At 40.4% G+C, this 25,970-nt stretch overlaps 1 protein-coding gene across 1 annotated transcript in view; it reads left to right on the top strand.

The window, feature by feature from the left end:
* Positions 1-25,970, top strand: part of GPC5 (glypican 5) — a 1,065,559-nt gene that overhangs the window by 461,856 nt on the left and 577,733 nt on the right. The window lies entirely within an intron of this gene.

Below are 25,970 nucleotides of genomic sequence, written 5' to 3'. Positions count from 1 at the left end.
GCAGGTCGACTCCGGCAACTCCTCCTGACGCGGTGGAGTACCGGAGTTCGACCTAGCGCTTCCGGAGTTTGAACTATCGCGTCTAGATCAGACGCGATAGTTCGAACTCCGAGAAGTCGAACTCCCCGCCTCGGACTGCAAGGTAAGTGTAGACCAGCCCTTAGATACTGTAATTATATGGTTATTTTTCATCTGTATTGTGAATATACTAACCCTCTTCTCTAGTTATTAGAAATACAGAACTACTCAAACAGAGGAAGTATAACTATCAAGCTGTTTCCTAATAGTAAAGACAATGCACCATTTTTCTGTCAAACTAAAAGAGCAACATCTCCCAACTTTTTCATTGCTTAGCCAAATTTAGCACATAGCTGAAGAACAGCTGGCTACAGCTGAACCCAGGCAGAACTGCGATGATGGTGGTAGGGAAGATCTCTGAAGAAGCTGGTAAACACCATCATACTTCCATTGACTTCAGTGGAGCTATGACAATTTATGCCCCTTTGTCTCTTTAGGCGAGAGGCAGACACCACCGATTTGGTTAACTTAATGTACATTCTTTACACACATGCACATCAGAGATCATTTGAGAACTTTGTCTACTTTAAGATGAGGAATGATGTGCTGCTTTTACCATAGAAATGAGAGTAAACAATGATGCCATCAACACATTACAATGACCACTTTGAAATATTTGCAGTAGTTTCTGTTAGTTTAATGACTATGTATTATTTCAAGACATCAAATTGGATTTATTTGTGACCTGAAAGCATCACAACAATCTAAAGCAGGGGTTCCCAAACTGGTTTGTGGCTTGTTCAGGGTAAGCCCCTTGAGGTCCATGAGACACTTTGTTTACTTGAGCATCCGCAGGTACGGACGCTCACAGCTCCCAGTGGCCGTGGTTCACCGTTCCCGGCCAATGGGAGCTGCAGGAAGTAGTGGCCTGGAACTGAGAAATACTGTTGTAATCCATTGGGAGTCGCCTGACGTGGGGAATCAGTAGGGTGATGGGAGACGTGAGCTCGGGCCTGTGATCAGGGATGAACAACAAACACAGTTATGCAGCCCCAGCCCCTGGTCAGGGTGGGGCAGTAGAGAGTCTAAAGGCTCAGGCCTGCACTCAGGCTGAGCTGCAAGCAGTCAGGCCTCCTAGCTCTGGTGGAGGGTTGACAAGCACAGGCCTCTTTCCTAAGAGAAGAGGAGACTGCCCCCATGGATTGGTGTGGCTGGGGGTTGGGGGAGGACGCCGGCCCACCCACTCCACTGTGTCCCAGCCCAGGGCCCTAGCAGTAGCAGAGTGGTCTGCCACTGGGTCAGCAAGGATCCTGACCGCAACACGCTGACTCACTCTCTGTCAGCATTGCAGACAGACAGGGGTCGGCTACCCTGAGCCACTTCCCAACTCCCCCTCAGGGTGTACCTGGCTCTGTAGAACGTCATCCTGGTCATCGAGGATGAATGCTCTGTCAGCACTTGCATCTCCTTGCTTAGGTCTGTAAATGGCCCTGGAGGTCCTGGCCAGTCTTTGGTTCCCTCGGGGTCTGCAGTAGCCTCCCCGCTCATGAGCTCACAGGAGGCCTCTGGCTCCTCCAGTGGCTGCGTCCCAACTAAGTTCTCCGGCCCGCCTTTTGTACTTCCGGTCCCGCCCACTAACTTCCAGTAGGAGGGTTGAGTATGACATGGCTCTGCCCACCAGGGTTCAATGAGGGGCTCCTCCCCCTCCAGGTCTGTGGGCAGCCAATCCACCTCATTACAAATATGCATGCTGAAACTGAAAGGCATCTTTTAATGTCTTCTGAAGGCTGTTACTCATTACTGGCTGAATTATATGCCTCTTCATTTATCAACCAAAGGACAAACACCTGCATCAATTGGGGCACAAAAGTAGATGACCTCTGTAAATCGTAATCACCTGGCTTTTGGGAAATAGTCTGAAGCTTTCATTTTGGCTATTTCAGACAGAAGGATTTGAAGCAGCATTATCAAAACCACTTGTTCATTTGAAAACTGTTCATCAGGCTCACTTGCTAGAAGAACATCCACAAAACATTTGGATGACTTAAATTCCAAATTTACTAACTCTTTAGATAGCGTCAGTTAATATTGTTGCACTTCATAGAAAAATGGTAGACTTTCCTTGACGATGCTATGCATGGCCTGAAATTGCAGAACCATAGTGTTTTTCTAATCTTGGCCGTAATTTGCTACTAGAATAGCTTGCAGTTTCTATATCTGATGGAAGTAGGGTTTTATATCATGGTAGCACCTTGGATAGGAGAAGAGCTGCCTTCTTTGTACAAAAAATCTCTTCAATTAGATGATAATATGTAATGCCGTAAGGTAACTATATTATTGCAGTGTAACTAGATGGTTTTGCTTCAAGATTCATTTACTCAAGCAGGAAGCAAGGCATGTTGAATGGTAAACTGCATATTTAGCAATCAAGTTTTCAATAGATAATCTGTGCAATGTGTCATCGTCACTTCTTTGAAGTACTGTATCCCTTAGATTGGTTGCTCTCTCACATGTTTCTGTTTAATGAAATTTCTTGTGTGTATTTTCTTAAGCAAACAATGCAATAGGCTCAATCTCTGCATGACATGTTTGCTCTGGTGGCTACAGGTGATCATGATGTTCTCTGATCAGATTCAGAGTCTGTTTTCTTTCCTGGGTTCACTACAGCTCTGACATGTGCTAAATTTGACTTGTTTGTGTATTTCTGAAAGCATCCCCTGTGACTGAGTATTGGTGACACACCATCTATACTAGAAAACTCATCCAGTAGCAGCCAATACAATTAATCTCTCCTGGCTTCTGCTTCAAGCATCATAGAATTCTGTCTAGCACTGGTGGCTTTTTGCAGTTTTGCAGTCTTTTGATTTTTCTTGACAAATAACACATTTTTTCAGAGTTCTTGGAGAGTCTTTTCTGTTTGATGTAAGATTTTGATGGAGGCTTCTCTCCTCCATGTCTTCATATACTGTAACTTCCCTGTAGAGGTAAAATTCCCAAAGAATATTGTTAATACTACCACCATTTTTCATTTTGAACAAGTATACAGACTTCTCCTAAATTAGATATAAATTTGTTAGTATCAAAACTGCCATTTTTTAGTGAGCACTTTGATTTGAGCCCAGTATGAAGCTGTATATTGTCATCTCTAATCCTAATAATAACCTGGCCTTAGGTGTCACTGAATTCAAAAGCTCGTTTCTGGAATATTTTCAAAGGCTAGTACTGCATACACGGAGAATTACAACGTTAAACTTTCTACCAGGCAGACTAATGGTCTATGCACTACAAAGTATGGGCACACAATCTACTGTTACTTGTGAACATCCTTCAGTGTGAGACTGATCTGGTCAGCAGATTCAACTGAAGTTATAGAACATTCACTTGTGAAATACTTTGACAATTAAGAATACGCAATGTGAAACCATTTCATGTTAGTCTATTGCAAAATGGAGTAACTTCTCCATTTTTGCCACATGCTAAACAGCTTCATCATTTTTGGAAAAATATATTTGCCCATGCAAAATTAATAAAAAATCACTTAATACTGGATAGCTTTGACCAATAAACCCCATGTTAAGGTGTTGAAATGGACTTAAAACAGTAAAGACTGTAGTCACAGTCATGTTGCAGTGTTTCTGGACCTGTGCAAAAAGTGACGCTCTCATTTTGAGTACCATTGTTTCACCTCACCTCCTGGCTTATGGCATCACTTGACAGGTCTATATTATACCTCATCTAAGCATGCATAAATAAGCTTTCAAATGATGTGGGTGTATGTAGAATGGATACATTAAACTCCTAAAAATATGGCCCTTTTTTGGAGAGCTGCCACATACCTTCTTCTGTAACATCCCACCCTGAGAGGTAACTGCTCTCTCATTATTATACTGGTCTGAAGGGCCGGCCTTAGGGAAAATAGCACCCTGGGCAAACTTGTATTTTGGCCAGGGGCATCAAAATACAATACATTTTAACTGTCTGGACACACATCTCCTGTCTTATTCCCAGTACAATACACAAACTGCAGGAAGATAGGTGGAGGAGCACCTATCTCACCTGTGGGACCTTGTCAGGGTCTTCTCCCCCACTTGGAGCTGTTGGGTTCCAAGATGGGGACCTGCATGGACTTCTCTAAACTAAAATTCTAGTTTAGATTTGGTTCTCGCTGCCACCAGTCAGTTTTCTAAGTGTCTGACACACTCCCTGTTCCCCCAAAACTTTCCCTGGGAACACAGATTTAAACTCCTTGAATCTCACCAGAGAGAGAGAAACAGCCAGTTCCCCTCCCCCCCTTCCCTCTCTCCAGCCTGCTCCAGAGAGATACACACCGAGTCAAATCCTTGACTCAACACAAAGAGGGACTCACCTCCCCCTCCCCTTCCCTAGTCCTGGAAAGAGATACCTTGATTCAAACTCCTTGAATCAAACAAAGAGGGATTCCCTTTCCCCCCTCCCCTTCCCTTGAAAATTCAAACAAGGGAAGAAATCAATCAAGTTCTAAAAAGAAAAGATTTTATTAAAGAAAGAAAAAAGTACACTCTCTCTGTATTACCAGGATGCAAAAATACAGGGTCTAACTTATAAAAACTGGAGAGACTTCCCCTCCCTCCTCCTCAGCATAATCAAAGTAACAGCAAACAGGAATAAAGAATTTCTCCAGCAAACACACAATTGCAAATATAGAAAGCACCTCAAAAGACTAATCCACCTTTTTAACTAATACTCACTATACTGGATAGTAGAAAATACTCCAGGAGAACTTGGAGACATGTCTGGCCTCTCTTAGATCCAAAGAGAGCACACAGAGCAAACAAGGAACACAGACAAAGGCTTCCCTCCACAGAGATTTGAAATTATCCTGTCCCTTGATTGGTCCTCTGGTCAGGTGTTTCTCAGGTTACTGAGCTTGTTAACCCTTTCCAGGTAAAAGAGACCTTAACCCGGATCTGTTTATTTATGACAGACCTAATGGATCAGACACCATACAAAGTGGAGGAGGAGGAGATGATGGTGCAAGGCTTATAACTTTTAGCCCAGCAAATAGAACACCCACCCAAGATTTGGTGATCCAGGTTCAATTCCCCCTTCTGCCTTAAGAGGAAGAAAAGATTTGAACAGGGGTTTCCCTCTACTCGAGAGAGTGTGCTAACCACTGGATTATGGAAGTCACTTGTTGAAGCTATTCCATTTTGGATAAATAATTAAGGAGACCAGCATCACTGACAGACCTAAGCTTTCCAAAGGGGATAGAGAAGTAAAGGACTGAAGTGAAGTTGAAGGCACAAATTAATTTAGCCCTGGATGATCTACATGAAGTTGAAGAAAGGGTATAGTTGCGGTCAATGATAACAAATTTAAACAATAAACTCAAGATAAGGTCAGGGTGGAGCTTAAAGATATTAATTAGTATTAGTAGTCTTATTTTGTTATAGGCAGAGCTGCCAGCTCTGCCTATAATGCTTTCAAATATATTTTAATTTGCTTATAACTTTGCCATACTATAACCATTTGGACATAATTATTCCATGTTTGTTCTGTGCCTCTTGCTTTTATTTATTTATTGAAAGTTTTGGCAAAAATGGTTCATTCATGTCCAAAAGTATGTTTCGGGAAAATGGGTAGGTAGTGTTAATGTTAAAGGAAGGAGGCGAAGAGGATAGAAAAGGGGATGAGGATAAAACCAGAATCCCCCTTTTTTTTTCCTTCTCAAAATTGGAATACTTTGAAATATTTGGTTAAAAAATTGAAGAAAATATTTCTGACAAGTTTCAAGAAATATTTTTCTACCAGCTCAACAAGAGAATATCTAATACAGTACTATTAGCATGATATGCTATTGGCTGTAGCCTGCTCCCATTAAGGTAAATGACAAAATTCCTGTTAACTTCAGTGAGAGCAGGGTTGCTCTTTGCAGAATAATTTAGCCCTAAATATCCATAATAAGAGTTATTTTGTGAATGGTTAATCTGAGAGCAGTAACATGTCTAAGCTGTGATTCTGTTCCACATATCCATTGTTAAAATTTTGATATGTTCATTTTTTACTCCTTTTGAAAGTCCTAATGGTTGGCTAATAAAGGGGCCTTTTAATTTATTTTAATCCACTTTTTGTTCCACAGCTTGGACATAACAGAAACTCAGGGCTAATGTCATGAGGTCATAGCTGTAATGAAGCTTTCCCTTTCCAGAGCAGACTGCTAGATCCTGTGTAAGGTCAGATGCTTCATGCTGAGAGATGTGCCCTTGGAAAGTGTATGGTGTCTCTAAGATAAATTAGACTATTGGAATTCAATCCTTTCAGCATCCACAAATTAATTTTACTTTAAGTTGGATCATAGTCATAAAAAGTTATTGTTTTAATGAACCATACCCATCCATTAGAAGTATAACATTTATTTCAGGGTATTACATGGATTTGAAATATAATTAACTCCAAATGAGTTTGATGCTAAAGATAACTTTTTTTTTTACAGATAACTTGGTGTATCACAATTAGTTTCAATATTATAACTCACCATGATTTAAAGGCTTTTTCCCTTAAATTTTGAACTGATCCCAAATAAGACTGTAGCATGCTCTATTTCACCCCCTTGCTTATTAAAGCTTTAGGAGCTATGCCAAGATTGAATTTGGTCCAATGAATTTAGTGAAAAATGCTCAAATGCTAAAAGCATCACAGTATCTTAACAGTCATGTCAAACTGAGGCATCAGCATTGTCAAAGAACACCCAGCACTAAATGTTTATCAAATAAGGAATAAAGTGTAATACAGATTGCTTCGTTAAAATAAAATATTCTCATTAAGGGACTTGAATCAATCAGTTATTTCTTCTGAAAGTGAGTCCCTTTCCAAACAGTATGCCTGTCTGTGTACAAAGTGCTCTCTGCAGTGGTGATTGTGAAATGCGTAACAGTTGTCATACTTGCATCATTGCTTACTCTGTCACAAAATGATGTCATCATGCTCTACAGAAGTTTCCATGTAACTCACATGTACACAATACCTAAGGACAGGGCCGGTGCAAGGAAGTTTCGTGCCCTAGGCAAAACTTGCACCTTGCACGCCCCCCCCATCCCTGCGACACCCCCCCAGCCCTGAGGCACCCCCCCTGTGGCAGCTCCCACCCCTGCCCTGAGGCACCCCCCCCCGTGGAGCTCCCCCACCTGGGGAGCCGTGTGGCACCTCCCCACCCCAGCTCACCTCTGCTCTGCCTCCTCCCCGAGCACGCTGCCCCCGCTCTAATTCTCCTCCAGGCTTGTGGCGCCAAACAGCTGATTGGTGCTGCAAGCCTGGGAGGCGGGAGAAGTGGAGCAGCAACTGCGCGCTCAGGGAGGAACGCTGTAAAACAAATTGGGGGCACTGCTTTTTGGCACCCCCAAATCTTGGCCTCGTTCACCTTAATGGTAGCACCGGCCCTGCCTAAGGAGCTTATTTTTCCTTTTGAAGTGTTAAATTCAATGCATTTTTGTTGATGAAAAGGAAGGTTGTTAGTGCTGTTGTGAAATTTTCAAGTAGCAGACTAGGAGTGTATTTCTTAAAGGCATATCTCTGATATATCTCTAATATATAAAAATCAATTGGAAATAAGAGGATGATTGGAAGAAACATATCACAGAAATTGTACTGCCTGATTCTGGATTTAGGGCCAAAATGTTGGCTTTAGTGACGCTCTTTTATATCACTCAGCCACCACACTGACCCCTTCTGGTCTCCAAGGGGAATGAAGGAATATGGCCAGAGTTCACTGTGCTTCAGCAATCCCCAGCTGCCACAGCAAACCCTTGGAACCACTGTAGGCTGTTCCAATTAACGCTGGGAGCTGAACTGGTTTCGTGCAGCCCCGGGAATCATGAGAGCATAAATGTAGCTTAAAACCACCTTATCCTCTGTGCCAAGCAGAGTGGTGGGCCACTTATACCTTTTTCTGTCTCTACCTAGTCAGTCACTACGTCATAGCACAAGGAGGCCCTGGCCTCTAAGTGATACTGTAATACAAATAGCGAATAATAAAAGGGAAGGACTGGCTTCTGACTGTGCCTTGACCATATTCCCTGTCTGTGCTGGTCTCTGATCAGCTGTACAGTATTAGAGACTTCAAGGGAGAAGACAGTGGTTGAAGCAGGAAGAGGTCAAAAGAGAATCAGGCACAGGCCTCTCACCCAATCAGTGTAAGAGTCATTTTTGTAATTGAGACCTAGATCTTCAAAGGTATTTTGATGCTTAACTCCCATTGAGTATCTTTGAGTATCCAGACCTGAGACCCCAATTATCAAAGTTGAGTACCTAAAGTTAGGTGCCTATTACTCATTTCTGGTCCATCCACACTTACTTTTGAGCCACCTCAGATCCAACCAGCACCTAATGGAAGTCAGGGGTTCTAATCTACACTTAGACCAGCCTAATTAAGAGTAACATTTGGCTCAGAACATTCAGTGATATTAATGGAGATGCTTCATGCAGAATAAGTGTAGATTTAACAATGTTGATTACGCAGCAATATTTTTCCTTCAGCTGTTAAATTAGAGTCTGTTGACAATCTCCTTCCTTTTTCTAAGCACTTGGAAAACAACTGAAATGTTTCACCAATATAGTCATATTCATTTTGATCTCTAGTTTGCCATCCAGTGCATTTTGATTTTCAACTATGTATTCTGTTGCATGAAGGGAAGGGAGTTCTCGCTCCTCATTCCCCCAATGTAACCCTGCTTTTGAGAAAGCAGTCATAGATGCTTGCTCAAACTCTTGGTCCTGTTCACTAAGATTTCCTTCAGCTTTCAAAATAAAAATGTAATGAATAAAGGTGCTCATTAATCAGTTAACGTATGAAATTCATAGGCTATAGAGTCATAAATGATTAAACTTGCTGGTTTTTCATGAGCTGATGACTAGTCAGTCAACTATTTTTATCACACAGTATTGTATAATATTGTAACATGGCATGGGTTGCAACAAATTTTATTTTATTAAAATGAATTGAGTAATACTGTTTAATGAAGTATTAACAATTCACTTGTCCTCATTAGCCACTTTCTTGTGAAGGATATAAGTGTAGTAGGGTATATTTGCATTTATAGTGCTGGATAACTATATACAAATTCATACCTACCAGATCATGAGGATTGACTTGTGGTACATGCAATTCTTGTTCAATCTTGCTACCACTGAAGCAAATCTATCATTTTCTTCAACTGAACTTCCTTTCTAGGAAATGGCCACTTTCCCTTTTTTTTTTCCTTTAAAGGAGAGATCACATTATCACACCTCATAATAGGCCTGCAAACTGTGGCTGTGGTCAACAGTAATTCATAAAACAAAAGTTAAGTCTTAGATTTTGCCCTTTCATGCCTAGACTCCATACTGTTATTAAGCCCTATCTCATTCTGTCTTGAGACAATGGCATATTTTCTAGTGACTGCTATAATGGTGGAAGGATCTAGCCACCTGTTAACCAAGTTTCAGTATACTGAAACAACATGAGATGAAGTAGTTGATTAAGGGAATGCTACCAAACAATTCCTTTCTGCGTGTAATAATTAAAAACTAAAAACTAAACTCTGAAACAAAGAAATTAACTCAGTTTTCTACCCTTTGATTGCTTTGTGTGTATTGTAAAAATGTTATAAAATTATTTGCTTATTAGGAGCACCTCTGAACTGAAGTGTTTTTTTTGGGAAAAAATTTGACTTATAGCCTACGCTCCCATAAGAGACCTGATCCCAAACCCATTGAAATCAATTAAAGTCTCTTAATTGACTTCAGTGGGATTTGGATCAAGTGATAGGTGCACAGTGACTGTTAAGAAACTTGTGATACAAGAATGATAAAGATGGCACTGTCAAAAATATGAGAGTTTTGATTTGTGTAATTTAAGACAGTCTCAAGTGGGTGATCACCATAAGCCACACTGGTGCCAAATGTGTCTCTAGGTACCAATGATGATGTGAGCCCATAATTAGAAGACAATGATAGGATAAAGTGGCATCCCTAATAAGTGTTGTCAATGCTTGAGTTATAGAGTAACCATCGAGCTCAGTGTTGCATACATATTTCTTATCTTCACATACTCAAGGAAATATCGTGCTCATTGAAAATGAAAAATGAACCATTCATCTATAAAGTGCTTGCATGCAATATGCAATGAATAAAATATTTCATTACTTATCAGCATAAATATTATAATCCTTAATTAGGATGATCATTCAGTTTTATAAATTGGAAGAACTCTGACAAATTCATAATCTACAATACCACCATGAATTTTATTCCGTTGTTCACAATTACTTACATTGATATGTATTTGAAAAGAAAAAAGTCTAGCGGATATTATCTACTGGATTTACATCTCTTGTTACATACTGTTTCTGAAGACATATATTGCCTTGTTCTATAGTGACCTTTCCCTACTTACTAAATTAAGAGATGGCGATAGAGTTCAATCTGTTGAAGGAAAATAGTTCCATTGGTGCCAGATCAAGTCACAAATGAAGGGGAAGATTCACCTCTGAAGATATAAATAGCTTATCATAACAAAATATTTATTCTTCATACTCTGTATTCTCAGTCCCAACTAAACAATCTGCAGTATCTTGCATGACAGTCAAAATTACATTCTCTATAACCGCCACTCTTTTGTGAGGATGTGCCAAAAACAAACCAAAAAACCGTAATTGTTGAGAAGAAAAATGTTGTTTTTGCCACGTCTGAAATATTAAAACATCTTCTATTCATTTGGAAGTTTTCACATTTTATTCTGTATTCTACAGCAGTATGTTTTTTTGTTTGTTTCCTCATTATTTCCTAATAATGTCCGTTGTGTGGAAGTGAAAGGTTTGAGTTCTTCGTTGTTTTATATATGTATATTTTACTTCTTCATTCTTCATTGTTATAATATGTATATTTTACTGTACAGTTTATATTATGTAATTTATTTTTTCTGTCCTTTTTCATATATAGCTTTTTGGTAATTTACTGAAATCCTGCATGTGTGCTGCTGATGATGACACAAAATCACGGTGTTTTACAAACACTGGCATTAAATCATGTAATTTTATTTGAAGTCTGTAATGATTCATATCACTTTAAAATATTAACTTCACTAGGGCAGTACTGACATTCTCAAGATCAGCTGTAAATCACATTTGTATACTATAATTTCTCTACCAAGCACGTTCCTTAAATATTCCTTTATTCATACAGTATGTACAGAAAATTCAGTATCCACTGATACAGATCTCAGTGCTCTAATTATGCTATTTTTATATGACTAGCATTCACTAAAATCTGAATGAGACCTAAAGGTTTGTTTCATGCAAAGTGCTGTTCTGAGGAATGAAACTACTGACCTTAAAAATTATCCAGTTTGTTCATAGTAACGTATTTATGCAGCAGTATAGGGTGCCACGGACCCATGGTGCTGTCTTTCTAGTCTGTGAACTGGATGCCTGTTGAATACAGCACCAAGAAAAGTTCACAGTTCTGTTTATATCTTTATTGACCTCCATAAAATCTGGGAGATAAATTACCAGAGTGGGGTTTTTTGTTTGTTTTTTCCTGTTGTGCACATCACCATGTAAAGCAGAGCTAGCAGATGTTTTACATGCAATAATAATATCTTATTTCTATTCATCTGTTAACTTTCTGTGTAAATAATATCTTCAGCAATATTCCTATTAGCTTGTGAATAAGTATCCTTGCCAGTGGGAGTAGTTCATTAAATTGCAAAAATGAGATGCTGACCAAAATGACTGAACTTTCTCTGTATAGTAATTCACAGTTTGTCTTAAATCAAGGGATTACCTCAATAGTAATATCCTTGCTTGTTCTAAGTCTTACAACATGTTACATAAATTACTCTACGGAGTGCAACCTAATGAAAAGAATACTAAGTAGCACATTTGAGGTAGCCATGCCTATCTGTTAAAAAAATCAGCAGTAGAAGTGAAAATATTTCCAGCTATTATTAAAGATTTATTTTAAGCAAAATTTGGGAATTTCAGTAGCAAGTAAGATTTCATAGTTAAGAAAACCTGAAATGAAACTAATTAATTAGGTCAGACTAAGAAGTGTGGTCTGCCAGGGCCACCTAGAGAGGAGAACAAAAGAGAGCCCCCCAAACATGAAGGCTAGTCTGGCTGGCTCCCCATGCTGGGTGTTGCGACCTGGTGCATGGGATTGCAGCATCATTCAAGTTGCCCCAGCAGCCTCTCCGTTGATGGTGGATGGACTGTTGGGTCAAAGTGAGACACTGCAACCCCACACAACAGGTCACATCATCCAGAGTGGGGAGCTGGTCCTAGCTCTGCAGAACAGGAGCCACATCCGGGGAGTGATCTCACACTCCATCACATGCACGTACGCCCATATGTGTGCATGCCCCCCCACACAGGAGGCCTCCCCTCAGTGGTAATTTTTTTTTTTTAAATATGAGGGGCCTCAGTTACAGATTTTGCCCTGGGCCCCCAAAAACCTCCATGCAATTGCCGAATGTCAAGGTCAATAAGGATTGGGAGCGAGTAAGTACTTTGGTGTCTCTTAGCAAGACCCTTTGACCCATACTGGAAGCAGTATTGACAGTCTCTGGAGGGAGTTATATCCAACCCTTCTTTGCTGGAAGGTGATCTCTGTGGCTGGGGTAAAGGTCTTAATAAGGAAGAGTGAAAGATTCATGAATTCTTGAAGATGTGGTCTGGTGGAAGAAAATGTAATTGAAACATAGTTCAACACTATGTCATATTTAACCTCCATTAACTTTGTGGCTGTTGACTCCTATATTAAGATAATGGGTAATACACTGTATGGCAGGAATTTCATTTTTCAGACCTACTCATGCTTAAGTAAAAAGCTACAGTGGAGAAGATCAGAACCATTTCATATATTAAGGATCTCGAAAAGGGGGTGAGCAGTGAAGAGCTAAAACTTAGAGGTGACACAAAATTATTTAGAGTAGTCAAGTTGTAGAGTGGACAATGAGGAACTTCAGAGGAACCTACTCAAGCTAGCTGAAAGGACAATATTATGGCAGAAGAAATTCCATGTTTATACATTTAAAATAATGCACATTGCAGGGAAAAAGCTGAAATATTCATATACTATACAGGGTTCTAAACTAACATTACCTACTCAGGAAAAGGACCTGAGCATCACTTTGGACTCCTCAAACAAGACCTCTGCTCAATGTACAGTAGCAGTAAAAAAAAAAGCAAGCCAAAAAATGGTTGCATAAGGAATTGGATGGAGAATAATGTAGAGAATATTCTAATGATATTATACAAATCAGTGGTTCTCCCTCATCTGGAATACACTGCCATACTGGTCAGCCATGTCAAAAAAGATATTGTAGGATTGAAGAGAGTTCAGAAAAAGGTGGCCAGGATGGCTAGGGGAATGAAAAAACTCCCATATGAAGATAAATTGAAAAGTTGGGATTGCTTATCTTAGAAAAAAAATGAATAAGTTGGAACATGTATGTAAAATAATGAATGCTATAGAGAAGGTGGATCAGGAATTTCTGTTCTCTCTGTCTTATAACATAATAAGGGGACAGTCAATGAAACTGAAAAGGTGGCAAATTTAAAAACCGATAAATATTTTTGTTCACATGGCGTAGAATTAGATTTTGGAACTCAGTGCCACACAGTGAGGCTAAGAACCAAGAAAGATTCAAGGAGGTACTGGATATGTATATGGATGTCAAGAATATCCCAAAGTTACACTAATTAATAATGATTAAAATGTTTTTGAAGGGTTACTAAACCTCATGCTTCAGGATTTAAACCAATCTCTTTATTTCTTCTACTTCCTCTCAAGCTGGCCAGGTTGGTGACAAGATACTAGAGTATATGGATTATGAGTCTGATCCAGTAGGGTAAATCTGTTGTTCCCATCTACCACTGACTCCTGAGTGGATCCTGTAGTATTGCTTGCTTACTCTGGTATAGTCAGAAAGACTTTTGAAAGTTGCCAGCATGTGCAAATGAATCTTCACTTTATTAACTCACCTTGGATTGCTTTAAACTCATCCCTGTTTTGATCTCTTACATTTTCTTGTGTGTTCATCGCTTATGTAGGGTATCCATATGTGGCTGGAGGGTGCATCTATGACCTTGTAAGCATAGGTATAAATGATGGGTTCAAGACAGGTGCATTTATTTTGCTATTGATTCCATGAATGGCTGTGAATATAATGTCTCCATTTCATCTAACAGGACAAAAATTCAAATCCATATGCACAGTACGAACAAGCCCTTCTGTTCTCTATAATTACCCATTGGATGCAAAAGGAAAATTGGAAAAGATTACCTGTCCTGTTGCTATTATGAATGAGTATAATCTCATTAAGGACCTTCAAAGATCAGTTTTTCAAGTCCATAAAAAGTTTAAATTAGCTTTTGAGATTGAACTATTAGGAATTAGACTGTTCCATTATGCAAGACGCTTGTCTCTTCAGAGGATGAGCAAATTGCAGTTTTCTGTGTTAGATTTTCAGGTGTACAATGAGCATTGCAATAAAGCACTGTGACATTTTGCCTGTTTATATCATTTTAGGTACATTTGTCTTCAATTTATGTAATGCTAAGATGTTGAAGATCAATTCATCCTCTATAATTTCTGCATATTTACATTATTTAAAGTGAAATGCTCTGAAGGAATCAATGCCCAATAAGGGTATGGCATCCATGTGAAACTGTGGGTCAAATTCTGTTCCCAATAAAGTCACGTGGAGTTTTAACACTTACTTCAGTGACACTCAGGTTTGGCTGTGTGTGTAGTATTTTGGGGGGAACTTAGTTCAAAATTCCTTGCAATTCTGTATAGAAACATTAGGTGGCAGAATTAAAGGTGCAAACATTTAATTAGTTAAATCAGTTCATGACCTTTCCTAAAGTCATTGCTTCAGAAGGATGAATGACAGATAATTAGCACATTCCACCTGCCCCTTCTTGCCTCAGCCAGCTAAGCAGCAGAGAGTTATTACCTGATGATTCTGAGCATACACCTACCTACTTACAAATGGGTAGTCTTTCCACTAAGCTTGTGATGAGCTTGAATTCCCTTACAGAATCCCTTAGAAAGTGGGCCTAAAGCAGTCACTGCATTTTTACAAGGCCTGAGGTTCACATTTCTTAGGAGCTATTCCAGTTGTGACAAATAATATGTATTTGTCTGATGTACATATTGTTCTTTTGGTGTGCTTCTGTAGCGTGATTTTAGAAGGCAGAGCAGTAATACTTTCTTTTTCTATCCTTCCCCATGTCCAGCCAACTTTTCTCAGCTATCTAACTGCGTTGTATAATTTGAACAGTTTCCACCTGCATACACTACAAAGACCTTTGCCCTCCCTCAGTTCTGCTCAGGAAAATGTCATAACCATTACAGTATTAGCTCTCTACCAGATAGGTCAGGTCTGGCCTCTGTGTGGTTGACCTTAAAGAGTACTGTGTTTCTAAAAACAAACAGCTGAAGTATAAATTTACTGTTTTTATATTTTATTCATTTATGAAAGCAAATGGCGGGGTGGGGGTGGGGAGAAGTAAAGAAAAACCCTTTAGCTCCTGTGGAGGACAAATCCTCCATCTAACCAAAACAAAAGGAATTTCTTCCTGGATGCAAACAGCAGCTGGAATGCCTCCCATCCTATGAGTTCCATGTTAGCACCTGTAATGCAGGACAATAGTTGTCTAGCTATATGATTCCTAGATTTTACAAAGGTCATTGACATATAGATTTTAAGGCTGGAAGGAACCGTTAACCTCACCCATTAATTTTGCATCAAGCCATAACTTTTATTTTGTGATATAGCACATAGTTACATATAACATATATTTTATAAAAATATCCAGTCTTGATTTTTTTGTGATGGGGAATCCACCACATCTCTAGGTAATTTGTTCCAGTGGTTAGTTATCCTCACAAATGGATATTATGACTACTATACCTATGACTACTGTGCCTTTGTCTATCCTCAGCTTCCCACAATTGAATCTCATTATGCTTTTTGCTTTCAAGTTAAAGAGCTGCCTACTGTCAGAAATCTCTTCCCTGTGTAAGTAGCTTTTCTCTTGGATAAACTAAATAGGTTGAGTTTCTTTTGCTATAAAGCTTATTTTCCATACAACAACTCATTCTTGTAGCTCTGTTCTGAATCCTCTAATTTTTCAATATCCTTTTGAAACATAGACACCAGAACAAGACAAAGTATCCCAGTAATGGTCTCACTAATGTGGTATACAGAGGTAATACCACTTCCCTACTCCTCTTCAATATTCCCTTGCTTATATTTGAGCATTGCATCCACCCCCTTATCAACAGCATTGCACTGGGAGCTATATTCAGTTGGTTATCTATTATGATCCTGAAATCCTTTTCAGTGTCACCACATTCTTCTTGATTCTCACTACTTTTTTTTATTCCTAGATTCATGATCTTGCATATGGCTGTATTAAAATGCACATTGTTGAAATAAGCCCAATACAGCAATACATATCAGACTTGCTCCCCATCATTATAAAACCACTCCATCAATGTTTGTGCCTTCTGCAGAATTTACCAGTGATGATTTTATATATTTTTTTCAGATCTTTGACAAAGGTATTGACTAACTTTGGGCCAAGAACAGATCCCTGCTCCACTGCACTAAGACCTCCAATGGGCAACTGTTCCCCATTTATAAACAGTTTTAGCAATCTATCAGTCTACTAGTTTTTAATCCATTTAACATGGGCTACATTGATTTTTGTATAGTATGTTTTATCAGAATATCATATTGGACTAAGTCAATTGCCTTACAGAAGTCTATGTATTCTGACAAAGTTTCTCCTCTACCTTGGTGGGTCCTGCGCTTATTGGTAGATTTGCTTACCTCAGTGACCTTCCTCCTGGTGTCTGATAACGCTTGTACTCCTTAGTCCTCCAGCAGCGCACGCACACTCACATTCACACTCACACACCTACCACAAACTTAAGTGAGCTCCTTTTTAAACCCAGGTGCCCTGATTAGCCTGCCTTGATTGGCTGCAGGTGTTCTAATCAGCCTGTCTGCCTTAATTGGTTCTAGCAAGTTCCTGATTACTCTAGTGCAGCCCCTGCTCTGGTCACTCAGGGAACAGAAAACTATTCATCCAGTGACCAGTATATTTGCCCTCTACCAGACTCCTGTACCCCACTGGCCTGGGTCTGTCATAGTATGTATTATGTCAACACAGTTACCTGTAGCAACCAAACTTGTAATCACATCAAAATCAATATCAAGTTTGCTTGTTTGACAAGACCTTTTTTTCCATAAAATCATGTTGAATGACAATAATTATACTAACATAATTTGATTCTTTACTGATTGTGTCCCGTACCAGCCTTTCAATGATTTTGCATGTGATCAATGTCAAATGAATAGTCCTATACTTACCCATTTCATCTAATTTATACTTCATAAATATAAGCTTTTTACAGTCCTCTGGAACTTCCACAGTTTGTTAAAAATTGATATTAGTGGGTTTAGAGAGCTCCTCAACTATTTTGTTTAACTAGTCTTGGGTACAGGTTATCTCGTCCAGGATATTTTAAAATGTTTAAATTTAATAGTTGCTGTTTTACAAGTCACTGAGGGCATAGAAAGTATTTCTTTATCACTTTAAGATAGATCACTTTTTTTTATAAGATATGAACATATCATCCTTTTTTCCAAACACAGAACAGAAATACTGTTGACTACTGACTGTTTTGTTATTTCTGCATCACAATTGACCGTTTTACCATCTTTGTCTAATACTGGTGTAGTAAGTGCAGGCCCTGATAAAGGCCCAATATGAGGCCTGAGGCCTGAACTAAAGTAATGGTCAAGACTTTGCTAACACAAAGCAAAGTTAAGCTGTGAGCCAGAGGCAGGCCCTGCTCACAGAAGCAAGGAAAGGGCTGATGCTGCAAAAAGATACATACCTAAAAGGTACTGAACACTAGATATCAGAACATTCACATACTTGCACATTCCACACAGATAACAAAGAACAGGCTGGCCCATCCCAATGACAGGGGCAAAAGGGTAATATGATGGATAGAGTTGTTTTGATCGAACCAACATGTACAAGGTGAGAGGCGGGACCTTAATACGTAGAGGGGTTGTACCTTGCTACGTAGAGGGGTTGCACCTCAATACGTCAGGTGTGATGTGTAACTTGTTTGTATCTGTGTATAAGAATGCATCCTTGGGGTGGTGTCTTTGTCTAGCCGAGGGGGCAGTGGAAACTCCCGCCACTGACTGAGCTGAGTCCATTGCCAAGAGGCAGTTTCTCGTAGTATGCCCGGTAGACTAAGTAATCTACGGGGAACTGCCATTGTGTCCGAGGTCGCAATAAACCTAGTCGACGTGACTTTGCATCTTACTGGACTCTGTGGTTATTGGGGGTTCTCGTCGGGTCTGCTGTGTCAGCTATCTGTGCAGAGCTGGGGCAGCACACAGAGGGAGCTCACGCACGCAGCCGAGTGATATCAACATTGGAGAGAGCAGAGCACCACACCGGTACCACTCTGACAACAACTGGTATATTTAAAGAATTCCTTCTTATTCTTAACCATACTGGCCATAGAGTTTTCAGTGATGTCTTTAGCTTCCTTTATCAATTGCCTGCATTTCCCAACTGCCAATTTATACTCACTGTTATCAGATTCCCCATTTTTCTATTTGTTACATATGCGCCTGATAGTTGCTGGCCATTGTACCACCACTGGCACTCCTTAAGGTGACTGATGTATTTACTGGACTTTTCCACAATCAGTTTCTTTTCTTGAAATCAAGAATGAAGGATGCTGGTTCCTGCTTATTTATCAGTTTTGATAGCTTTTACCCAAGTGCTACAAGTGCAAAGGTTTTAGAATACATTGTCTGCTTGATAGATTAGAGAGATGATATGATAGAAAGTTGAGCAATAACTGGAATTAGGACTGATAGTGTAAGTATTTTTGTAGTGGTGGAGGGGCTTGCATGTCTGAATGACCCTGAAAGCAATGCTCCCTGGAGTCATGTACTCCCTTAGGGTCACCCATGGCAGAACGGTCAAGGGTGAAATTTCAGACAATGTGTGATCCAAGAAGTCCCTAACAGCAGAGCAGATGGAGGATAACTGCACAATGGAGGTGAAACTGTTGTGTAATGTTACAATGGCAGTGAAGGTGGATGAAGGCTGCAGCAGATAGAGGATCTCCAATTGTCCTGGTGTCCATGCCATTGGTTTCAAGTCTTCTATCTGTCAAGGATAGTGTGGTGACTGTTGTGCACCAGTCTCCCCACTTCAAAAGAAGTCCTGCACAGGCATTTTCCAGTTTTGGGGAAAATAACATTTGCACAAGTCAAAAGTCCGGCGGTGACTGGTGAGTGGCAATGGGAACAGGACAGTGAAATCCGGAACTTCCTAGTCACAGACCGACACACAGATGGTGTGTGTATGATACAGTCGTCTTGCTTGAGGATTGAGGCGGGTCGAGCATCTTGACAGCTGCACCCATGACTGGCCTGGGTCCCCACTGGCCTGGGTCTGTCACAGTATGTATTATGTCAACACAGTTACCTGTAGCAACCAAACTTGCTTTTCAGGATCCACTCTGCTCACCCACGTGGGGAGGGGGGTTAGAAAAGGTACCCTAAAAATAGTCTTACCTCTGTTTTTCCTGGCTGGATAGCCGCATCCAGCAGGATCACCACCTCAGCAGTCGAAAATGTAAGAACATTTTCAACTTTGAACTTGGAACGTATGTACCCTGATGGACAACTCAAACAGTGATCAACCAGAGCAATGTACAGCCATTGTTGCTAGTGAATTGAGTTGGTTTAACATCAATATTGCTGCTTTGTCCAAAACTAGAAGAGCTGATGAAGGACAGGTGGGAAGGAGAAAGGAGGATACACCTATTTCTGGAAGGGAAAATCTATAGATGAACCCTGACTGCATGGAGTGGGCTTTGCTATAAAGAACAAGCTCATAAGGTGCCTCTCTGAGGTACCAGTTGTCATCAATGAGCAGTTTATGACACTCTGATTGAGGCTCACCAAAAATCAACAGGCAACTATTGTGAATGACTATCACCAACACTGGATGCCGATGAGAATATAAAGGAAGATTTTTATTCTTGGTTGGAAACCATTTTATCTGAGACCCCTACAGAAGACAAGATCCTCCTTTTAGGGGATTTCAGTGCACGTTTGGGATGAGACTCAGACCTGTGGAAAGGAACAATTGAGAAAGAAGGAGCTGGCAAAAGCAATTCATAATTCTGCTCTTGACCAAGCGTGCTGAACATAAACTTATTATTATGAACACTCTTTTCCAACAAAAGAAAAAGTTCAAAACATCTTGGAGACACCCACGGTCAAAGCCCTGGCATCTCCTCACTATGTCATTGTTCATGCCCAAGATCGTAGTGACATACTTCTCACAAGAGCAATGACAAGTGCTGATGATTGTTGGCCTGATCATCACCTTATTCAATCCACAATGAAAATTAGGATCACTCCCAAATGGAGGCTGCAAAAGAAGCAGGTCAGGCACAAGCGGAAGGTTCAAGATTTGAAGGACCCTATTAAGCGTGACCACTTCCAAGCAGTCTTAGAAGAAAAGCTCCCATCAGAGTTTCCGGAAGAAACTGAGGAACATTGGAGCCAGTAGAAAGCAGTAATCATCAATGCCTGTGAGGAAACCATAGGCTATCATTGGCTACCAAACCAGAAAACATCAGGACTGGTTTGACAAGAATGATGCTGAAATTGAGCAACTCATCAATGAGAAGAGAGTGGCATTTTGTGCTTGGCAGAATGACATAAATTGAAAGAGAGAAGCCCATGCCAAAGTGAGGGCGGAAGTACAACGTAAAGCCAGAGAACTTAAGAACAAATGGTGAACTGAGAAAGCACAGTAACTCCAACATCTCGCGGGCATCCATAATATATGTGGTTTCTTTAGTGCCACCAAGGCTGTTTATGGGCCAATTTGTCATGGTATGAATCCTCTTTGCTCTATGGATGGAACCACACTTCTGAAGGACAACAAAGCCATTCATTCTTGCTGGAAAGAACATTTTGAAGATCTCCTTAACTGTAATTCTATGGTTGCAGATGAAGTCCTTGAATAAATCCCTCAACGACCATTTAGGGATGAGCTCAGAGACCCTCCCAATTTGTATGCCACCAAGCAGATGAAGAACAACAAGGCAGCAGGTCTAGGGGATAAAGTGGATTGTGGAAATTATTGTGGTATCTCCCTCTTAGCCATTGCAGTTAAAGTTCTCGTGCGGATCCTTGCATCCCGCCTTCTGCCACTGTCAGAAGAAATGTTACTGGTACTGCGGATATGATCTTCACAGCACGGCATCTGCAAGGAAAGTGCTGGGAGTAAAACTGACCACTGCCCATGTGATTTATTGATCTAATTAAACCCTTTGATTCAGTGAATCACCGTGCCCTCTGGACTGTAATTTCTAAGATTGGATGTCCTGATAAATACATCAATGTCCTAAAATTGCTTCATGATAACATGAAAGCAACTGTTCTGATCAGCACTGGCTCCCAGAGTGAACCTCTCAAAGTACAAACAGGAGTCAAACAGGGCTGTATCATTGTTTTGCGGTTTTTATCTCTGTCATTCTTTACCTAATTGCTTGGAAATTTACAGCTGGCATTAAAATCACTTACAGAATGGATGGAAAGCTGTTCAGGCTTAGCAGGCTGAAAGCCAAGAGTAAGATTTCCACAACATCTATTGTCAACTTCAGTATGCTCATGACAACGCAATCTTTGCCCACTTTGACAAAGATCTTCAAACTATCTTGAATGTGTTTGCCGATGCTTATGCATGTCTTAGTTTCACTCTTAATATCAAGAAGATTAAAGTGCTCTACCAGCTCTCTCCAAAAGAGGTATCACATGCCCCTTCTATCAAAATCAATGGAGTGTCACTGGAGAATGTTGACCATTTCCTCTACCTTGGAAGTCATCTTTCAACCAAGGCAGATATTGATGCAGAAATTCCACATCGCCTGAGCTGTGCCAATGTAGCTTTTTCTCGTTTACAGCACAGGTCTTTGAAGATCATGATATTCAAACAGACACCAAGCTTATTTTTTACCAAGCTGTTATTCTCCCAACACTGTTGTATGGGTCCAAAACTTGGACAATCTATAGACACCACTTGAAAGTCTTTGAGAGGCACCATCAATGCTGCCTTCGTAAGATTTTGAAGATCAAATGGGAAGACAGGCATACTAATATTAATGTTCTGGAAGAGGCAAAGACCACCAGTTTCGAGGCAATAAACATCTGTCAGCAATTCCACTGGACTGGTCACATTGTCTGGATGCCAGACCCTCGCCTCCCAAAACAGGTCCTGTTCTCTCAGCTGAAAGAAGGGTACCATAATGTGGGTGGACAACAGAAGCGTTATAAGGACTTGCTGAAGGACGACCTAAAAAATGTAATATTGACATTGATACTAGGGAGACCCTTGCCCAGGATCACTTAAAATGAAGTGAAGTCTTACGTGATGGTCCCCTGCATTTTGAACTTGCTCGCCAGGAAGCCGAAGAGGACAAGAGGCACAGGAGGAAGGATAGACTGGTCTCTAGTCATGGTCAACAGCCTCCTGCTGAGCCTGAAAACATCTGCCCTCATTGTAATAGAACTTGTGGTTCAAGGATTAGCCTCATTAGCCACCTGAGGACTCATAACTTCCATGAAAGATGATTATACTTGGTAACGAGTGATCACCCATCATCATCCTACTGTTTCATCTTCTCCTTTCACAGGAATAAAAATACCACATGCTGGTAACATTTATAGAGGCTGTTTGTTGTATCTAGTAAGAAAAATATTTCCCAAGGTTTGGATTTTCAAAAGTGCCTAAATCAAAGAGAGCTGTGCTCATAAATCAGTTAGGTGCTTTTGCAAGACCCACCCTCCCATTATTAATGGTAGACTAGTTTGACCTTGTTTACCACAGATTTTTAAAAATAACTTTCTTCTCTGCATCCCTTTTAATGTAGTGAGAAACCATTTGGTTAAATGAAAAATACTGTTAATTTTCCAGGGTGTAGCAACGTATTTTTGAAATGTGTCCTTCTAAGCACAAACGTAGAACATTTATTTTCATGTGAGCAGATGGTGTCAATGTTGTAGATTCTCTTCTCCAATTATTCCCCCTGCTTATTGTTCCATGTTGTGCCTCCTGTTTCTGTAAATCTAGGGGCTTCCCTCACAGTGGATTCCCAGGAACCATGGGATTTGGAGGCCAGACTTTCTACCTCTTCCCCTTCCCCTCTCCCCCAAATTCTTCACATCACAAGGGAAGATTTCCTGGTAATATCCCATGATCATTTTTGTAGGCCCCTATGCAACTGTCCCAGGGGTTCCTCTGTGGGAGGTGATAGTCTAGCCCTCTGGAACCCAATTGCATAAGTCCCTGACCCTGTGAAAATGTATATCTATACTTAAATTTACATGCTTGAGTAGTCCCATAGATATAAATGGACTTATCACATATGTAAAGTTAAGTGTTTGTTCATGTTTCTACAGGGTAAGGGGCTTTTTTCCCCCCTACAATTATGTATTTTAGTCAGGACCAAGACCCAGTCTCGCTTTATTTAGGCTACCAGACTTTCCCAGGATTTGATGAAAATGAAGCTGTTTCTATTGAAAGGCCTTCCTGGGATGTATCCTTTGTACCCTGTCTGGTAGATACAACTAAACTGGTATCAAAGTTGCTATATAAATGATTAAATGATACATGTTAATGACCAAATAATTAAGAGTGTAACCTCAAGCATCTTTTCATGCTGTTCCACAACAACTGCAAAAGATTATGGGGTAATGGGACCCCGAAAAGAAACTGAAGTCAATTCAGGTAAGGCTAACCTGACAACAAACAGTCAAAACATGGCCCACACCGCTTCCCGCCGCCCCTATTGGCCTGGAATGGTGAACTGCGGCCAGTGAGAACTGTGATCAGCCGAATCTGCAAACGCTGCATGTAAACAAACCATCCTGGCTCACCAGCAGATTTCCCTGATGGGCTGCGTACCAAAGGTTGCCAACCTCTGTTCTACAACTTCTTGAGGCAGTCTGTTCCATTGTCCTACTGTTCTTACAGTTAGGAATTTTTTCCTGAGATTTCATCTAAATCTGCCGTGCTGTAGTTTGAACCCATTGTCTCTTGTCCTGCCCTCTGTGGCAAGAGACATCACCGAGCAGGGCCCGGTTCTAAGTAACAAGTCCCCTTTTTGATTTTACTAGACTAGCCATAATAAAACAGTTCGCTGTTAAAGCAATATAGAGTTTAACATATATAATCTGTTGAAACTAAGCTTTATAAAATAAAGCAAAAAGTTGTTGTTTTCTCCCATGAAAAAGTATAGCTAGAAAGTCCTGGTCCTGCATTTCATCCAATAGAATTGGTTAGCCTAATAATATCTTAAGTGATCCCATAGTCAATCGCTTAGTTAGGGCCCAGGTTATCCAAAACAGAGCTGGTTGAAATCTGGAAATTCCAACATTTCTAAAATATTTTAATTCTGGATCTACCCCCCCGCCGCCTCAAAAAAAAAAACAAACCCTACACATTTCAAAATTTCCAGCACAAAGGAAATTCTGGAAAAAAATCATTTTGGAAGAACGGACATATTTTGATTAGATTGTTTTCCCAAATGGAAATGAGCAGCTGACTGCCCCAACTCCAGGGGACTCCTCACCTTGTGTCTAGGGATTCAGGGGTGACAGAGAGGAGAGCCTGGAAGTCCTGAGAGCTCAAGGAAGGGATACCAGGTTACTGGAGCTTCCCCAGAACCTTGGCCACAGGCAGTGGTGGATTAGCCACTTGGCCAACGGAGTGCATGCTCAGGGCCTCGACCATTTGAGGGGTCCCAGAAAAATGGGTGCCCCCATTCCCTGATCCACTCCACCCACCCGGCACTCCTGCCAGGGAAATGGGGTTGGGACATGGGGGCAAGGGGTGTCGGGGGAGACTACAAGTGCAAGAGGTGGGGAGTGGCCCCAACTTGCTCTGGCCCACGGCCCCACAAAACCATAATCTGCCTCTAGATGCAGGAAGTCCTGGGATCCCCAACCCTAGGACAGCCTGCATAGCAGGGCTACCTTGAAGCTCTGGACCCTGAAAGCCTAGTCTCACTTGCAGCCCACAAGATGAACAGGCAGGAAACAATCCAGGTTTCTAATGGAACCTTACATATGTTTAGTGGCTGTTTGGTGTATGTTTGTCAAAACAAAAATCTTTCCATAAACTATTTCAGTTTTGACCAACTGGCATTTTCTGAGAAAAAAAAAGTTTAGTAGGAAAATTCTCAACGAGGTTTAGTCATAAACAGGACAAATAATTTATTGAGCTGTCTAAATGCTACAGAACAAATTCTTATTAAATTCAGTAGGGGCGGGACAGAGGTCCACCAATCATGGGATTCACCATACTGCTATAAAGAAATAGTTTGCAGAGTCGTAGAAACTGCTTGCACTCATTTAATCCTATGAATAATTCCATGTTGATAAACCTTTTCACTAATTTCTAAGGCTGTTTTGCCCTTGAAGGACAGTGAATGATCTATGCCATTAAGGTGTACTAGTTAAAAAGGAAAACAATCCACGATAGCTCTTTCTGTCTTATCAGGAAAAATTCAGTCTGCAGTTTGCTTTCTTCACTGGCTTGCTTTTCATGCCTTTGCATATTCTTTTCCTCCAACAGAATTAGCTATAAACAATAAAATAATGCTCTGCTCATCTAAGTATATACATTGGTTACATTAAATAATGTTACTTCTAGGGGGATTCTATACCAAAAAATTAAAAATATATTTGTCAAAATAATGCAATATAATCACACCTGTTTCAATTGTTTTGGTAATTTATTTAAACTACACTAGAGAAAAAAGTCACAATAACTATTTAGCATTGAGAATCATAGAATATTAGG

The sequence above is a fragment of the Mauremys mutica genome, chromosome 1 (genome assembly GCF_020497125.1).
Source record: "Mauremys mutica isolate MM-2020 ecotype Southern chromosome 1, ASM2049712v1, whole genome shotgun sequence".
Lineage (NCBI taxonomy): Eukaryota > Metazoa > Chordata > Testudines > Geoemydidae > Mauremys > Mauremys mutica.
The sequence above is the reverse complement of the archived record's forward strand: the minus strand, read 5'-3'. Positions and strand labels throughout refer to the sequence as shown.